The sequence below is a fragment of the Triturus cristatus genome, chromosome 7 (genome assembly GCF_964204655.1).
Source record: "Triturus cristatus chromosome 7, aTriCri1.1, whole genome shotgun sequence".
Taxonomy (NCBI): domain Eukaryota; kingdom Metazoa; phylum Chordata; class Amphibia; order Caudata; family Salamandridae; genus Triturus; species Triturus cristatus.
Genome location: NC_140590.1, coordinates 232,549,895 through 232,570,009, shown reverse-complemented (window position 1 = coordinate 232,570,009; position 20,115 = coordinate 232,549,895). Strand labels below are relative to the sequence as shown.

At 43.8% G+C, this 20,115-nt stretch overlaps 1 long non-coding RNA gene across 1 annotated transcript in view; it reads left to right on the top strand.

Moving 5' to 3' along the window:
• Positions 1–2,142: 2,142 nt before the first annotated feature.
• Positions 2,143–20,115, top strand: part of LOC146809282 (uncharacterized) — a 98,465-nt gene continuing 80,492 nt past the window's right edge. The window contains exons 1-2 of the long non-coding RNA XR_014965540.1: positions 2,143–2,221; positions 2,647–2,711. This is a non-coding gene — a long non-coding RNA (uncharacterized LOC146809282). The remainder of the gene's footprint in view (positions 2,222–2,646; positions 2,712–20,115) is intronic.

Genomic DNA, 20,115 nt, shown 5'->3' with positions numbered 1-20,115 from the left:
CTGCTGCACAGCTGCCGGGCCTAGTGTGTAAATTGGAACGTAGTATGGCATCATCTCGGGGCAAGAGGGACAAATCGGTCACAAAGGAGAACTCCCTCAAGGACCTCTTTGCCCGTGCGCAGAGTGGCAGCCAGACAACCCCCGGCCGGCAGGGTGAGGCGGCACAAATGGCTACCGCAGAAGACGCACCAGTGACACGGGCCTTCCTGGGATCCCTGTTTGCGTCCCTGCGCGATGACCTCCAGATGGTGAAACGAGACCTCACAGCAAAGATAAAGGACATACGCAAGGACGTTGATGACATTGGTGAGAGGGTAGCGTTCTTGGAGGATAAACGCGACACCTGTGACACCAAATTGGCGGCAATGCAACAGGAGGTCCTCCGTATCCATAAGCAGCAGGTTGATGTCCAATCCCACCTAGAAGGTCTCGAAAACCGCTCCCGCCGACACAACATACGCATCTGGGGAGTGGGCACCGATGAAGAAGCGGGAGACGTCTTTGGATACGTGTGAGCTCTCTTCAATTACGTCCTGGGCAACTCACCGGACTCTGACTTGAAACTAGATAGAGCACACAGGGTGGGGGCACGATCGGCACCCCGGCAGATATCCTAGTTTGCGTCCAGGACTTTTGCACTAAGGAAGAGATCCTACAGAAAGCTAGATTGCTTTAGCCGCTCACCTTCCGCAATCAATCTCTGGCCCTCTACCAAGACCTGGCGGCCATAACACTCCAGAAACGCCATTCTTTCCGACCCATCACAGAGGTTCTGCGCCAGCATATCATCACCTTTTCCTGGGGGCACCCATTCCGCCTCGTCTTCTGCCATGAGGGGACACTGTTCCAGCTCCGCTCTCTGTCTGAGGCCAGCAAACTACTGGGGATCCCTCTCCCAGAGGACACGGAGGATGATGACCGCACAGACCCCGGCTCCAGCGTCGACAGGCTGAAATGGAGGCAGCAGCGCACGCGGCGGTGGGGCCCCCGGCGGCCGAGCCCGCAGGTGGTCAAGCAAGAGCAGCAAGCTGCCCTGGAGGCTCAACCAGGCGCTCTGGTGAAGACATTACCAAGTGACTGAGTTTGGCCACTATGCTGTATCCTTCATGTGGTTTGCCGCGTTTCGGGTTGGGGAGAGGGGAGTGAGGTTCCCCATTGGCCACTCTACATCCCCATAGACTCCTTCACTGGTCATCCCTAGATGACGAACTAATGACTGAACTCAAGACTCATCTTGACGCCTGTTGCGCCTTATTTTTTTGGTCTTATTATTTGTGGGCTCTTGCTCTACTCTATTTTCTGCTTTTTCTCACTGTCTGTTCTTCTCTCATGGGGTGGCCCGGTCCAAGGAAGTCATACTCTTCTATCACCTGCGCTGGTGAAGTGAAGTTCAAGTCGTCTTGCTGCCCCTGCTCGGCATCAACCCGCCCTCGGATGCTAGATGCGAGGGGCTTCTATTAAGATACTCACGTTGAACGTGAGAGGACTTAATAATCCCATCAAATGCAGGACCCTCCTCTCCTATCTAGAGAGTACAAAGGCGGATATCTGCCTTCTTCAAGAGACACACCTGCTCGCAAAGGACTGCCACCGTCTTAGGTCCCGTGCATTCCCGACCCAATTCTTTTCCTTCAAACTCACCAAGATGGCTGGGGTAGTGATCCTGGTCTCAGGGGCTTTACAGGGGAAGGTGTTACATGTTGCACTTCCTGCGCGTGTGTCATAAACAAGGATAATATTTTGCTTCTCTAATATTGGGTGTTATGCTTAAACAGTTCATCAAGTTTACAAATAACCTACTGTATTCATTCTTTTGTTAAAAACATTCATTTAATTAACATTTCGTGCATAGAGTTTCATTTAAACACTGTAGAATATTCCAATAAATTCTTTGTATGTGTTCCCTTTCAATTGCGCATGCTCGATTGATGGGACACTACATTATGTTAGCGGCTGCCCCTTTGAGCATGCTCAGTTCGTAGAACCTACTGGGCATGCTCGGTTCATGGGACACTGAATTAGGTTAGTAGCTGCCTCTTTGAACATGCTCAGTACGTGGAACTACCGTTTTTCCAATCAGGCACACTCGGAGGCACCTTCTGGGTCCACCACAGCTGCCGGCAGTCAACCTTGATCACAGACACTATTTAACAGAGTGGATTAGCTTCCAGTCGGTACCTCCGGTTCCAGCTCAACGACCGTCCGGTGTACCGATGGAGAGGTAAGGGCTTGCATGAGCAGAATAGGAACTTTGGTTCAGAAAAAGTTTAGATTATGTCCCCTACTCTTTTTCTCTATTATTATGTTACCGTCTGATTCTCTTTGATTTTGAAACTAGCATTACAAAGAGAGTGTGTTGTGAGAATGAGCTCCATCAGATATATTTTCATATACTGTCTGATTGGCATTCCCAAACCCTTTTTTTGCTCAATAGTTGTATGTCACCAGACAACCTTACTTAAATTCCATAATTTATTCCTCTTTTGACTGAAGGCCAATCTACCTAATATTCATACATAGTCTTAAAGTTGGTTTGTTTGCTGATGTGTCTCTCTGTGACACTTAAGAATATTTTGAGGAATAGACCAATTTGTCAGCAAGTAGGTTTCTCCACGGTCTGACAGAGGGATTTTTTATTCTTCTTAGAGCAAGGCCCCCCCTTCCCTGAGTTGTTACCAGGTTGAGGTGAAGGTGGATATCCAACTATTTGGGTAAGTGTCTTGCCCACAGCACGGGCTTCCAATTATTTCTAATTGGTTTATTAGTAGTAAATATATACTACAACAGTGTTGTATGAACTTTTGACACTTTTCTTACAGAGATTTTGTTTACGTTATTCTTTTAGATATACCCAGTAATACAGAAGACATATGAACTGATTACTGGTGTAGTATCAAAATGTATTTGTTGTTTGTCTAAGCACCAAATAGCAGCAGCTTATTGTTTACACACGGTCCTGAAGACAGGCCGGATACTTCTCTACAGATCAATAGGGCTGAAAATTGTTGACCTTTTACATCGAGCAGTTTAAAGCTCTATTTGCACTGCTTTTTAACCCTGATGGTGAAACATACAAAATAAAAATATTTTGGTTCTCACCACTTAGTTTTACCTTCACCACACTCTTTTTCCTAAATTAGCTTATTGTTTGCGCTGCTGTTTTCTCACTCCACTCACCGCATAAGGGACTAAAAAGGATCTCCTTTGTATACAACCTCATCTTTACATATAACATTCCTGGACTCCTCCCTCACAGTGAGGGGGTTGTAGCCCTCGGTGGAACTAGGTTTTTCCATCAGGAGAAAGAACTCAATGATGAAGCATGTCACCTAGGGTGAGTGAGGGTTCCAGTCCTTTAAAGGGATTTTTCCTAGTGGGAGTTTACCGTAACTAACCTCTGTCACTTGTGATCATTGTTCACTCTTAGACCCAAGATAGTTCTTTGTGTTTTGTGGTAAACTTGATTGGGGTATTACTATCTTGCAGGTCTATAAACTTTTCTCCCTTGGACCCTCCCCCATTGATGTGTCTTCAATCATTCAAATGTGCCAGTAACCACTTATACATTAAATAACAAGGCAAAGGACACAGAAAGTACTAAATAACCGAGTACATGGCAACTTGACTAAATATGCAGCCTAAGCACATGTTTTGGCTTCATGAGGAATGCAGACATGATTCATACTTCTAAGCTGCGCAGTAACACATATGACACAGTCAGTTAATCCTGTTATAGCAGCTGTGTGCTGGTTCCTGACAGCCTGGACCCCGAGATGTGACAACGCATATGCCAATGCCATTGCAGCCAATTGGAACCACAATTGCAGTAGTGCAATACACATTTGAAACCCGCGGTAGACGTGCTCCCCCACCGCCGGCCCGGTCATTGGATACAATTGAAAGATGCCAAATTGTGGTAGGTACTGCCTGGACCCCGCGGTGTGACACCGCATATGCCTATGCCATTGCAGTCAATGTGAACCGCCATCGCGGTAATGCTATACACATTTGAAACCCTCGGTAGGCGTGCTTCGCTACCGCGGGCTCGGTTATTGAATACAATTGAAAGATGCAGGATTGCGGTAGAGACCGCCTGGCCCCCACTGTGTGACACCACATATGCCATTGCCATTGCAGCCAATGGGAACTGCGATCCCAGTAGTGCAATACAAATTAGAAACTCGCAGTAGGGGTGCACCGCCTCAGCATTCCCTGTTATTGGATACAATTGAAAAATGCTAACCAGGAAGATGAATTGCAGCAGCAGAGTACCACTGAAACAACCCCAGTGGCCTATAAATGTCTTCGAGAGACCAACATATTTTACTTGCATTCAGACACTGCTGCCTGCCATTCATCACCACCAACTGCTGCTGTTCCTGTATTCTGGACCCAGTGATGGTGAGAACTGAGAACATCAGGGCCCTTCCCTTCACCACAGAGGAGCTGGAGGTCCTGGTGGACGAGGTCCATGACCAGTATGGGAAGCTATATGGTGCCCCAGATGTACTGGTAAGTTGGAGAGTGCTCAGAATGCTCACATGATGTTACTGTGCAGTAGCAAGTGCCTGTGAGTGCAAGTCAATGTGCATGCATCCATAATTTGCCTATAGCATGCTCCATACATAACCTATTAAGAATTCCATTTGAGAATGTGGGGAGGATGGCAACATGGACATTTCTACAGCTCTTCTTAAGCAAAAGTAAACACACGTTGGTCTGAGGCTGGGTAATGTAAATGTGTGATACACTGCCTAGCATGCTGACTTCATGTCAATCGGGTGTGTAGACTTATTTACACAGATCCATGACTACATTGAAGGATGGGAGTGACATCATAGTACATTAAGTCTTCACATGCTCATTTGTGACATTACAAATTTATTTTGTCCAGAGGGTACTGAATGATTTGTGTACAGTTTTCAAATTGCCCCTATGGTGATGTGTGCATTATGCACAGGAGTCCAATACCTGAGTGTAACACTCTTAGTGGTAATTCACCTATGACACATCAGATAAATGTGATTTGGAGATGTCATCCTTCTATTGATTCCATGATATGTTCAGTCTCGCATGTGTAGGCACAGTTTACCTTCTCATACTCTACATGCCTGTGATTTCTCTGATGACCCACGTTTAACCTCAGTGTGAGACCCTCTGGTCTGCACTGAAACTGCCCAATGTTACAAGGACCCATCACTAAATGGACTGAGTGAAACATATGTGTTGTCCACCACCCTATTTATCAATGAGCTATCTTAGGCCTGAGGATTGCGCAAGACAGGACTACACCTTGTAAGAAGAGTGTGAGAATGTAAGATCATGGCCCTAAATGTGACCACCATGACACATGTAGCCATGGACTGGTCAAGGACATTGAGGGGTGTGTAGTGTTGGACACAGTGAGTCTGCCACGACACATCATTTCAAATGTATTGTATGTCATGCTCACTCACATACTGCATCACAGATAAGGGCCATTATCACATTGGTTGCTGTGCTGGCACTCAGCATGTGTATGAGGTGGCCATGTACTGTGTCCATCATCATACATGTATACATTTCCATGAGATTATTCGATCCAAGTGTACTACGTGTCATGCTGTATGGCCTCTACTCAACATTTGGTGAGCAGTCTAAATATCGAGTTTTAAATTTCGAACTACAAGTATATCGAGTTGTAAATATTGTAGGTAAAGAATATCGAAGTCAAGAATATCGATGGACAGAATATCGACCCCAAGGTAAGTATTATCGAAGTTAATAATATCGAAGTCATTAATATAGATGTAAGTAATATCGTAATCAAAAATTTCGATGTCAAGAATATCGATATTTTATTAGTGTAATGTATTTTAATATGTATTTTATTTGTATGTTAAAGACTATTGTAATGTATTTTAATACATTTAAAAATAAATGTTTAGAGATTAATAATTATGTAAAATATAATTTAGCGTTTTAGTATCAGAGCGGGTTGTGGGTTTATAGGGGAATAGGGTGGGAAGTAATTTAATTATAATTAATTAATTAATATGTATTGTTTAATTGGTATTTATGATTAATTAATTACTAATTGTTAATTAAATATATTAATTGATTAATTAATTGTTAATTATTAATTGTAAATTATTTTTATTAATTGGTTAATTATATAAGTTATAATTAGTTTAATATTAATATTTTTTATTGGTATTGTTAATTAATTGTTAATTACTAATTAATTTGTGATTTAATTGTATTAAGTGATTAATTGATGATTTAATTATGTGAATTTTTATGTGTAGTGGGTTGTGGGTTTATAGGGGAATAGGGTGGGATGTAATTAAATTCAAATAATTACTGATAATTTTTATTTATTTGTAATTAATAATAATTAATTGTTAATTAATTGTTATTAGTACGTTAAATATAGTAAATATAAATAATTTATTATTCCATGTTATTTGTTGTTATTGCGAATTAATGTATTGTTAATTAATAATTAATTTGTGAATAATTGTAATTTGGTAGTTAATATGTATAAATTTGTAAATAATAAGTATATTAATTATAAAGAATGTATTATGAATTGTAAATAATAGATAAACTAATATTTAAATGTATTGTGTATTTTGTATGTGTAGTGTGTTGTGTGTTAAAGGGGGAATAGTGTGGGATGTAATTTAAAGTTATTTATATAAATATTTATAGAATCCCTATGCTATCCAGTGCTTTCCCAACTGTTTTACTATCTGGAGTTGGAATAGTAATTTTTAACCCTACGCTATCCAGCGCTTTCCCTACTGTTTCACTTACTGGAGTGGGAATAGTAATTTGTACCCCTACGCTATCCAGCGTTTTCACTACTGTTGCACTCTCTGGAGTGGGAATAGTAATTTTTACTCCTACGCTATCCAACGCTTTCCCTTCTGTTGGACTCACTGGAGTGGGAATAGTAATTTTTACCCTTACGCTATCCAACGATTTCCCTACTATTGCACTCTCTGGAGTTGGAATAGTAATTTTTACCCCTACGCTATCCAACGCTTTCCCTACTGTTGCACTCTTTGGAGTTGGAATAGTAATTTTTACCCCTACGCTATCCAGCGCTTTCCCTACTGTTTCAATTACTGGAGTGGGATTAGTAATTTGTACCCCTACGCTATCCAACGCTTTCCCTACTGTTGCACTCTCTGGAGTTGGAATAGTAATTTTTACCCCTACGCTATCCAGCGCTTTTCCTACTGTTGCACTCTCTGGAGTTGGAATAGTAATTTTTACCCCTACGCTATCCAGCACTTTCCCTACTGTTTCACTTACTGGAGTGGGAATAGTAATTTTTACCCCTACGCTATCCAGCGCTTTTCCTACTGTTTCACTTACTGGAGTGGGAATAGTAATTTGTACCCCTACGCTATCCAGCGTTTTCACTACTGTTGCACTCTCTGGAGTGGGAATAGTCATTTTTACCCCTACGCTATCCAACGCTTTCCCTACTGTTGGACTCACTGGAGTGGGAATAGTAATTTTTACTCCTACGCTATCCAACGTTTTCCATACTATTGCACTCTCTGGAGTTGGAATAGTAATTCTTTTCCCTACGCTATCCAATAACTTTCCCTACTGTTGCACTCTCTGGAGTGGGAATAGTAATGTTTACCCTTACGCTATCCAACGCTTTCCCTACTATTGCACTCTCTGGAGTTGGAATAGTAATTTTTACCCCTACGCTATCCAATGCTTTCCCTACTGTTGCACTCTTTGGAGTTGGAATAGTAATTTTTACCCCTACGCTATCCAGCGCTTTCCCTACTGTTTCACTTACTGGAGTTGGAATAGTAATTTGTACCCCTACGCTATCCAACGCTTTCCCTACTGTTGCACTCTCTGGAGTTGGAATAGTAATTTTTACCCCTACGCTATCCAACGCTTTCCCTACTGTTGCACTCTTTGGAGTTGGAATAGTAATTTTTACCCCCACGCTATCCAAAGCTTTCCCTACTGTTGCACTCTTTGGATTTGGAATAGTAATTTTTACCCCTACGCTATCCAGCGCTTTACCTACTGTTTCACTTACTGGAGTGGGAATAGTAATTTGTACCCCTACGCTATCCAACGCTTTCCCTACTGTTGCACTCTCTGGAGTTGGAATAGTAATTTTTACCCCTACGCTATCCAGCGCTTTTCCTACTGTTGCACTCTCTGGAGTTGGAATAGTAATTATTTTCCCTACGCTATCCAACACTTTCCCTACTGTTGCACTCTCTTAAGTGGGAATAGTAATTTTTACCCTTACGCTATCCAACGCTTTCCCTACTATTGCACTCTCTGGAGTTGGAATAGTAATTTTTACCCCTACGCTATCCAACGCTTTCCCTACTGTTGCACTCTTTGGAGTTGGAATAGTAATTTTTGCCCCTACGCTATCCAGCGCTTTCCCTACTGTTTCACTTACTGGAGTGGGAATAGTAATTTGTACCCCTACGCTATCCAACGCTTTCCCTACTGTTGCACTCTCTGGAGTTGGAATAGTAATTTTTACCCCTACGCTATCCAACGCTTTCCCTACTGTTGCACTCTTGGGAGTTGGAATAGTAATTTTTACCCCTATGCTATCCAACGCTTTCTCTACTGTTGCACTCTTTGGAGTTGGAATAGTAATTTTTACCCCTACGCTATCCAGCGCTTTACCCACTGTTTCACTTACTGGAGTGGGAATAGTAATTTGTACCCCTAAGCTATCCAACGCTTTCCCTACTGTTGCACTCTCTGGAGTTGGAATAGTAATTTTTACCCCTACGGTATCCAGCGCTTTTCCTACTGTTGCACTCTCTGGAGTTGCAATAGTAATTTTTACCTTTACGCTATCCAACGCTTTCCCTACTATTGCACTCTCTGGAGTTGGAATAGTAATTTTAACCCTACGCTATCCAACGCTTTCCCTACTGTTGCACTCTTTGGAGTTGGAATAGTAATTTTTACCCCTACGCTATCCAGCGCTTTTCCTACTGTTGCACTCTCTGGAGTTGGAATAGTAATTTTTACCTTTACGCTATCCAACGCTTTCCCTACTATTGCACTCTCTGGCGTTGGAATAGTAATTTTAACCCTACGCTATCCAACGCTTTCCCTACTGTTGCACTCTTTGGAGTTGGAATAGTAATTTTTACCCCTACGGTATCCAACATTTTACATTCTGTTGTTTTTGTTGGAGTTGGACTAGTAGTTTTATTGTGTCTGATATTTCATATGTTTTGTATTATTTTTGCTATTGTAATATATCATTAATAATAAAAATTATTCACATTAAAAATATTGATTATTATTTGCTATATGTAATTATTAAATATTTATTAATGTTATTATTTTATGTGTATAGATGTATTGGTAATTTTGAAAAACATTTAATAATTTATACGTTACAGAAATTATTAGTAAAATTAATTATTAAGTAAGTATATATATATTATATATTATATGTATATGTTTAATTAAAGTTTTATTAAATTATATATATTAATTATACATTTTAAATATTATACAATATATTTAATTATGTTTATTTAATTTCTAAGTATAATTTGGTTTATTTTACATATATTTTTAAAGTAAAAAAAAACGATATTTTTAATAACGATATTTTTGACATCGATATTTAATTTTCGATATTTTTGTACTTACCATGTTGTAGATAGGATGTCGATATTCTTGACATCGATATTTTTGTTGCGATATATTTGTAGGTCGATTTTCTGTCTGTCGAAATTATGTCATACAACCTCAACATTGATGTGTTAGTGTGCTATGTTATTTCATACTCCTGTACTGACACAGTGGTACACAACACAGTGTCAATGAAACTTCCTCTTCTCATCTCCCATACCTGCAGCTTAAGGTACATCAGCGTAAGGCATTATGGAGGGCCATTGCACGCAAGGTGCGGACTCTGGATGTCTTCAACCAACGGCATACACACTGTCACAAGAGGTGGGATGACATCTGCCAGCTGAGCAAAAACGTGGCAGAGATGATGCTGGGGGTGCTCCCTTGGAGTGGCAGGTTGGCGCGCAGGAGCATGACACCACTAATGGCCCGCATCTTAGCAGTGACACAGCCAGAGCTGGATGGATGCTTGAGGGCCGATCAGCAGCAAGCTGGGGGTGAGTATTGTGCGAACTGTTACTTTGGGTGTGAGTGACTGCATGAATCCCAACCGTGAGACAGTGCGAAGCTCTGTGATGTCTCTAGTGTGATGCAATGGTATCTAAGTGGCCTCAGTGTTGAGTGCAGCTGTTCTGCATTTGTACAACATGTGGTTTCTCATGTGTTTAAAACCATGACTCTTGTCATTGACAGATGAGATGTGGCCTTGTGACATATGCTGCAGTATGAGTGCCATAGACATCACCTGGCAGTGAACAGCAGTGAGCATCATGTTAGTGTGCATTCATAGATGTGTGCTGTGCACAACAGATAAATTGTGACATCTACACAGCTGACACCAAAGTACAACTGTAGTTGTGCTTCGAAGCACAACATGGTGGATATCAGAAGCTTGTAACCATTGCAAAAGGACATTTCGGTGTTTGTATTTGTGGTGTTCCCTTAAAGAGACTCCATATGTGACAGAAACAACATGGTTTGATGTATAGCTATCTCACCTACAGGCAAGTAGGTATGCTTACAGACAATAGTATGTATAGTTACAGGGAGGCACAGGGCCAGCTATTTGGCTGTTTCAACACCACATGGAGCATTACTATCAACTATGCATGTTTCCATGCATCATCTGAGGATTGCATAAATGTAGCGCATGCTGAATGTACATGGAAGAGTTCAACATGGGAGTATCGTTTTAAAGTTTTGTGCTTTGCTTGCATAGGATGTTTGTGAGTATGGCAATATACTGAACCTATGTCTCTATCTCTTGCAGCATCTACCGAGGGCAGGGAAGGACAGGAGACCGACACCAGTGGGGAAGCTACTGGCATGACTGTTACGCATGAGATTACTGACGCTACGAGGACCAGCACCGCGGACGGGGACAGGAGTGCTCTGGATGATTCACGCCCGGAAACACCAACCTCCACATCTTAAGACTCCAGCGGTGTTGGTGGGCACAGAAGTTCCAGATCTGCCTCTTCTTCCACCACACCTCGTCCAGTGCCCACCCTCCCCGGAAACTCCCACAAGTGCTGTCCGTGCACGCAGCCTTCGGAAGGGTAGAGTCTCCTTCCCCCCCAGGCACTGCTGCCCCTGCTTCAACAAAAAAAGTACTGGCACAATGTAGCAAAAAAACTTTCTTGTTACTCTGGACTAGGTGGGAGGAAGTGTACGTTATCACAGACCTCCAATACTCATTTATAATGTCTGGAGACAGCCCATCCAGAATGCTACAAGTTTAACAATTAAAATAGATAGAAAAGTAAGAAAAGGAGAATGTGCAGTCAGTCCACAAACAAATACACTCTACAGAGACCCTCAATGGTGACGAGGTGAGAAAATATGTAGAGAGAGAGAGAGAGTACCTCACGTGCGCACCACCAGAGGAGCTACTGGTTGGTTCTCACCAGCTTGCCCACGTTTATTTCATCATCGGTCACTCTCTCTCAAGAAAAAGGTGTGCAGTGTCCAATAGAAAACACAAAACACAAGACAGTGTAATGTGAAAAACACAACAAACAAATAAATTGTGCAGACAACGACAAATATAAAAATAGTGAAAGTGTATAGACTCACAAATGATTGTTTTATTCTGGTTAGGAGTCTATCACTCTGTTAAAAACCACAGCATGTTGCATACCTTAATAATGACGGCCAACATGTTTCATTGCCAATAAAGTTTGTGGCAAATTCATCAGGGCAAGAAGGGGTCAAAAAATCACCTTCTCAGGACACACACCTTTAAAAGGACTGACAAACACAAACAAACAAACATACAGCATAATCAGTACGGGGAGGGATGAGTTCAAAAACCAACCCAAGGCTGGTGATGGTAACAACATTTAATTCATTACCTAGTTGTAGCTATGGGCCCACGTACCAGCCACCAACCAGTCGCAGGGGCGTACTAAATTTTTAACTATCGCCTTCCTGCTCAGCAAAGCACGACCGTCGTTGGTGCCTGCACCTGTGGAAACAAGTATAGATCATCTATACCTGACTCAATCTAGAAGACACACTGTGTATTTGCTCTTCCTCAATATACCAATGAACGATCACCTCGCTTATTTGGAAGTTCTTACAACACCAGGACCCTTTAAAATATATTGTATCACATCAGCACACCCCAATGCCGATATCATTTTCACAGCACAACTGACTTCAACAATCACAAGCGTCTAGTTCAATAATGTGTAAAAAGAAAGAAAAGCCCTAAGCAGTTCGTACCGCAACAATCACGCACCACCCAGAAACGAAAACGGCGTTTTTCAGTATCTCATCCGTCCCCGGGCTTACCCTGTCTCTTGTACAACCAGGCGTCACCTCAGCACTGGAGCGACTCAACGCGCGGCTGAATTCAATTTCAATGAGTAGCTGTGGCAACATCTCGCGAGACTACGCGAGTCGTAAGGATGTATCAATTACAGTGGGGAATGCCGCGGCCATTTTGGAGTGGTCATGGCTCTGACTTAAAACCATAAAGACCCAAGCCAAAAACGAACTCCTCTGACTCTAAATTAAAGGGTGATAATGCAAACTTGTTAAAAAACATAAGCCCACCAGAGATAGGGTGAGGCCCAATAGGTGGCGGGCGTGAGGCAATCCCAACCAGTATGTAGGCAAACTTCTGCAGCCACCGGACCCATATGGCAATCATCATTATCAGAGGGCGATAATATATCGGAAAACAGGGGAGTCAGTCCGCAATTAATGACGATAGGGATAGTTATTAACCAACCTCCAGAATGAATCAAGGAGCGCGTCTGTGCACCATCGTCCTATTTCGTGCAGCGCCCAACCCAATGGCACCATGAATAAACTACACCAATGGCCAATGTGTCACCTGATGTGCACCCTAGGGAGCTGGAAAATCTCAAACAAACCATTGCGGAACATGCGGAACCACTTTGTCATAGTTATACTATGTACCAGATGTTTAGAAAGGTTCATCAGGGGTGAGTGGAGGTAGTATATTGATAATTTGTTAAAATACTCAGCCTATCAATAACCACCTATCTGCTTACTTTATTCCACTCGATCTGGTCATTGAGACCAACGGTGTCCCCCTTCTCAGTGAAAATCCAACGGGCCTCCTTCACGGCTAGTCTCTTATCAATATCACCCAGATCGCCCCACACTTTTTCCAGGACAACCCACTTTAAAGATCTGAATTGATGTCGCTGATCTTTGTAGTGTTGGACTAATCGAGTGGTGAGCTTACCAGCCCTAATGGTGCTCAGATGTTCCTGAATGCGTACCTTGACCTTTCTAGATGTAAGACCAATGTAATGTAGTCCACAAGGGCATGTCAATCTGTAGATTACATGGCACGTATTACAGTTGGTAAACTGACGGAGAAACCAGGTCCTCCCACTACCTAGTATGATCTCAGTTGTTTTCTCCGTCAGTTCGCACACTGAACAGCTCCCGCAAGGATGGTGTCCTGAAGGTAGATTTATGTTCTTCTGAACATGGGCGGGTCTTGTATGCACCAGTCTGTCCTTCAGGTTTTGGGTCCTTTTAAATGCAAATCTAGGCTGGGGCATCTGGAAGTCACTGGTGGATAACAATGACCAATGTCGCTTGATTATTTGTCCGATCTTATTAGACAACGGGTCGAATGTAAGGACAACTGGCAAACTCTCCTTGGATTCCTTCTTGTTCCTCTCCAGCAGAGCCTCCCTGGGTGTGTTGTGCGCCCTTTTATGGGCTCTGGTAATAATCCTCTTAGGGTAAGCACGTTGTTCCAATTTCGTGCTCAACACCTCAGATTGATGTAAATAATCTGATGTAGAGGAACAGTTTCTACGATATCTTAGAAACTGACCCACTGGGAGGTTGTCCCTCAGAGCTCTGGGATGGTACGACTGGTAGTGTAAAAGGGAGTTTTTATCAGTGGGCTTGTGATGAACACTGGTAGTAAGTTTGTCATCCAACACAGTGATATCAAGGTCAAGGTATGTAGCCGCCTCCCTACTGAACTGCCAAGTGAATTTCAAGCAGGTGTCCAGAGAATTCAGCCATTCAAGGAACTCACAGAGATGTTGTTGAGTGCCCCTCCAAATACATAGAACATCGTCTATATATCTCTTCCAGAGGCAAATGTGCCCCTGGAAGGGATTAGAGGGGTGGTCAAGGTGGTTTGCCTCGAATTGGCCGACGTAAATACACGCCAGGCTCGGCGCAAAAGTAGCGCCCATCGATGTCCCCGAGATCTGTAAGTACAGGGCATCCTTGTGACAGAAAAAATTACGAGTGAGAGCCAGCTCCACACATTGCATGACAAAGGACTGGGGAGTGTTATAAAACCACTCCTGGGCTCCCAGGGCGCGAGCTGCTGCCACCAGCGTCGCGTCCTGGGGGATGCTAGTGTACAAGGACTCGATGTCAATAGTCACAAGTAACTGCTGGGATGAGTCAAAGTCCATATCATTGATGATGTTAAGAATATCGGTAGTGTCCTGCACATAGGACCGTTGGGTGATTACCGATTCCCTGAGGAAGAAGTCGGAGAACTGGGAAAGCGGCTCCAACACCGAGCCAATGCCCGATACAATGGGGCGGTCTGGGGGTGGACGCTGGGCCTTATGAATCTTCGGCAGAATATAAAATGCCGGTGTCCTAGGGTTGAGGTTGACGAGGAACTCCGCCTCTTTCGCAGTGATCCACTTTTTCTCCCGCGCCTGTGCCACAATGATGGTAATCTGTTGCAGCAATTCAGCCGTAGGATCACGTGCCAGAGGACGGTAGTTCCTCCTGTCACTCAACAACCTCAGAACTTCCGCCTCATAGTCGCAGGTATTCATAAGGACCACAGCGCCCCCTTTATCAGCAGATTTGATAGTGAGTGCGGTATTATCTTGTAAGGATTTGACCGCAGCCCAATCCAACCTGCTCATGTTGTTATAGGTGTTGGCCTGTTCTGATTCCTCCAAAAGTCTGATCTCATTCAGAACCTTGTTCTCAAACACTACCACCTCAGGACCCACAGAAGATACTGGGGGACAAAACTGGGAGGGACGATGTAAATCCGTAGAAAAGACTGAGGCAGGGATCTGTTCTTTGTTTGCAAAGAATTTTTTTATTTTGATTTTTCTCACCATTTCATGGAGTTCAGTCCGGCATCTGAAAGAGTCATGTTTGGGGGTTGGGACATACCCAAGGCCACGGTTTAGTACTTTCAATTGACCGGCTGTTAACTCATGTCCCGATAGGTTTACAACGATGTTATTCACATCTACATCGGGGCTCGGCCTCGACTGCGAGTTTGGCGCGGGGAAAACATCTGCCAGTTCTGAGACTGGTTCTGTCTGGCTCTGCCCCGTCCCCTGTGACCTCCCCCTCTGTTGCCTTGTTGTGCCTGGCCCAAAAAAGAACGAATCAAGGAGCCAAGTTCTTGGTTGGCCTGAGGTTCTAGGTTGAATCTCACCTTCCCCTGGGCTATAGGTGGGGCTGCCTCATCATCCTCGCTAGAGGTGTTGTCGAAGGTCCAGTTGCCCGGGGTTCTCCTGGGCGGTTGACGCCCTCCTCTCTGAAATCTAGATTGAGGATTGCTGTCACTACTCGCCTGATAATGTTTATCATCCACATACGGGAAGGCCCACTCATGTGTGTACCTCTCTAGGTTTCTTTTGAGACCCTTAATTTTCTGATTGACCATGTAGTTTTTATATTCGGTCAAATCTTCTTGGATTCTCTGTAGATGATCCTTTGTATCAGTGAGTGTTGTGTCATTTTTTATTACCTCCTCCAGATCAAGAATCTCTTTCAATAGGGCGTCACTCAACCTTTTAGCAGTCTGAATGATTAAGATGAGCCAATCCCGGGTACATTTATTAGCGATGTAACTCCAATCGACCCGGAATTGCTTATCTTCTAAAAAAATTTGCGGCTCAATCCTGACCAGTAAACTAGCCGGGGCAGCCCCTGCCCGATAGTATTCGGTCATTAGGGCCCCATGTAATGCAACCCTCACCTGCCTTTTCTTTAAACCACTTAGCTTCTCCCATTCCTCTCTAGCAGAAAGTGTATTAGATAAGGAAGAGTCTGTGAAAAGTGACGGTCCAGACAAAATTGCCGCAATCTGGTCATCCGTGAAAGCCAGACAGTTTCGATCCATTCTTAACACAATAGGTACCCCTCAATCAAGAAGTCCAGAGGAGGAATTTGAGGGAGAGAGGGAGATCATCTTGGTGGTTACACCCCTTGAGGCAAGGACAGATATGACCAAAGGGAGTTTTTTCACACAGTTGCAAGCACCAACGGAGACCAGCAGTGGGCATGTACTGTGGTCTACAGTGAATGAACCCAATCCCAAACCAAAAACAAATCAGCTGATGTTTGACAGAAGTTTATTAAAAAAACATATAGTGTGAGCTCTCACGGCTGATCCGCCGTTCAACGTATTCAATCACAAAGGGAGCTAAAGAGGGAAAAAGTGCCAGAACGCCCTCCAATCAACAATAGTTTCAACAAAAAAAGTACTGGCACAATGTAGCAAAAAAACTTTCTTGTTACTCTGGACTAGGTGGGAGGAAGTGTACGTTATCACAGACCTCCAATACTCATTTATAATGTCTGGAGACAGCCCATCCAGAATGCTACAAGTTTAACAATTAAAATAGATAGAAAAGTAAGAAAAGGAGAATGTGCAGTCAGTCCACAAACAAATACACTCTACAGAGACCCTCAATGGTGACGAGGTGAGAAAATATGTAGAGAGAGAGAGAGAGTACCTCACGTGCGCACCACCAGAGGAGCTACTGGTTGGTTCTCACCAGCTTGCCCACGTTTATTTCATCATCGGTCACTCTCTCTCAAGAAAAAGGTGTGCAGTGTCCAATAGAAAACACAAAACACAAGACAGTGTAATGTGAAAAACACAACAAACAAATAAATTGTGCAGACAACGACAAATATAAAAATAGTGAAAGTGTATAGACTCACAAATGATTGTTTTATTCTGGTTAGGAGTCTATCACTCTGTTAAAAACCACAGCATGTTGCATACCTTAATAATGACGGCCAACATGTTTCATTGCCAATAAAGTTTGTGGCAAATTCATCAGGGCAAGAAGGGGTCAAAAAATCACCTTCTCAGGACACACACCTTTAAAAGGACTGACAAACACAAACAAACAAACATACAGCATAATCAGTACGGGGAGGGATGAGTTCAAAAACCAACCCAAGGCTGGTGATGGTAACAACATTTAATTAATTACCTAGTTGTGGCTATGGGCCCACGTACCAGCCACCAACCAGTCGCAGGGGCGTACTAAATTTTTAACTATCGCCTTCCTGCTCAGCAAAGCACGACCGTCGTTGGTGCCTGCACCTGTGGAAACAAGTATAGATCATCTATACCTGACTCAATCTAGAAGACACACTGTGTATTTGCTCTTCCTCAATATACCAATGAACGATCACCTCGCTTATTTGGAAGTTCTTACAACACCAGGACCCTTTAAAATATATTGTATCACATCAGCACACCCCAATGCCGATATCGTTTTCACAGCACAACTGACTTCAACAATCACAAGCGTCTAGTTCAATAATGTGTAAAAAGAAAGAAAAGCCCTAAGCTCTTCGTACCGCAACAATCACGCACCACCCAGAAACGAAAACGGCGTTTTTCAGTATCTCATCCGTCCCCGGGCTTACCCTGTCTCTTGTACAACCAGGCGTCACCTCAGCACTGGAGCGACTCAACGCGCGGCTGAATTCAATTTCAATGAGTAGCTGTGGCAACATCTCGCGAGACTACGCGAGTCGTAAGGATGTATCAATTACAGTGGGGAATGCCGCGGCCATTTTGGAGTGGTCATGGCTCTGACTTAAAACCATAAAGACCCAAGCCAAAAACTAACTCCTCTGACTCTAAATTAAAGGGTGATAATGCAAACTTGTTAAAAAACATAAGCCCACCAGAGATAGGGTGAGGCCCAATAGGTGGCGGGCGTGAGGCAATCCCAACCAGTATGTAGGCAAACTTCTGCAGCCGCCGGACCCATATGGCAATCATCATTATCAGAGGGCGATAATATATCGGAAAACAGGGGAGTCAGTCCGCAATTAATGACGATAGGGATAGTTATTAACCAACCTCCAGAATGAATCAAGGAGCGCGTCTGTGCACCATCGTCCTATTTCGTGCAGCGCCCAACCCAATGGCACCATGAATAAACTACACCAATGGCCAATGTGTCACCTGATGTGCACCCTAGGGAGCTGGAAAATCTCAAACAAACCATTGCGGAACATGCGGAACCACTTTGTCATAGTTATACTATGTACCAGATGTTTAGAAAGGTTCATCAGGGGTGAGTGGAGGTAGTATATTGATAATTTGTTAAAATACTCAGCCTATCAATAACCACCTATCTGCTTACTTTATTCCACTCGATCTGGTCATTGAGACCAACGGTGTCCCCCTTCTCAGTGAAAATCCAACGGGCCTCCTTCACGGCTAGTCTCTTATCAATGTCACCCAGATCGCCCCACACTTTTTCCAGGACAACCCACTTTAAAGATCTGAATTGATGTCGCTGATCTTTGTAGTGTTGGACTAATCGAGTGGTGAGCTTACCAGCCCTAATGGTGCTCAGATGTTCCTGAATGCGTACCTTGACCTTTCTAGATGTAAGACCAATGTAATGTAGTCCACAAGGGCATGTCAATCTGTAGATTACATGGCACGTATTACAGTTGGTAAACTGACGGAGAAACCAGGTCCTCCCACTACCTAGTATGATCTCAGTTGTTTTCTCCGTCAGTTCGCACACTGAACAGCTCCCGCAAGGATGGTGTCCTGAAGGTAGATTTATGTTCTTCTGAACATGGGCGGGTCTTGTATGCACCAGTCTGTCCTTCAGGTTTTGGGTCCTTTTAAATGCAAATCTAGGCTGGGGCATCTGGAAGTCACTGGTGGATAACAATGACCAATGTCGCTTGATTATTTGTCTGATCTTATTAGACAACGGGTCGAATGTAAGGACAACTGGCAAACTCTCCTTGGATTCCTTCTTGTTCCTCTCCAGCAGAGCCTCCCTGGGTGTGTTGTGCGCCCTTTTACGGGCTCTGGTAATAATCCTCTTAGGGTAAGCACGTTGTTCCAATTTCGTGCTCAACACCTCAGATTGATGTAAATAATCTGATGTAGAGGAACAGTTTCTACGATATCTTAGAAACTGACCCACTGGGAGGTTGTCCCTCAGAGCTCTGGGATGGTACGACTGGTAGTGTAAAAGGGAGTTTTTATCAGTGGGCTTGTGATGAACACTGGTAGTAAGTTTGTCATCCAACACAGTGATATCAAGGTCAAGGTATGTAGCCGCCTCCCTACTGAAGGTGTCCAGAGAATTCAGCCATTCAAGGAACTCACAGAGATGTTGTTGAGTGCCCCTCCAAATACATAGAACATCGTCTATATATCTCTTCCAGAGGCAAATGTGCCCCTGGAAGGGATTAGAGGGGTGGTCAAGGTGGTTTGCCTCGAATTGGCCGACGTAAATACACGCCAGGCTCGGCGCAAAAGTAGCGCCCATCGATGTCCCCGAGATCTGTAAGTACAGGGCATCCTTGTGACAGAAAAAATTACGAGTGAGAGCCAGCTCCACACATTGCATGACAAAGGACTGGGGAGTGTCATAAAACCACTCCTGGGCTCCCCCCAGGCACTGCTGCCCCTGCCCCTGTCTCACCTGCTGCCCTCAGTGTGGAGGCAGTAGACATTTTGCACCAGCTGTGTGTGGGTCGGACTGCTCTCCTGAATGCCTTGCCTTCTAGGATCATGGCAAGAAGTTAGCACAGGTAGTTGCATTCATGGAGGGCATTCATTCGAACGTGGGTGGCCTACACCAAACTGTCTAGTCTTTGTCCTTCACAGTGACGGCAGCCATTCAGCAGTCACAAGCTCCCAGTCCAGCTCCTGTCCCTTCAGCAACCGCCCTGCCAGTGGCACCACAT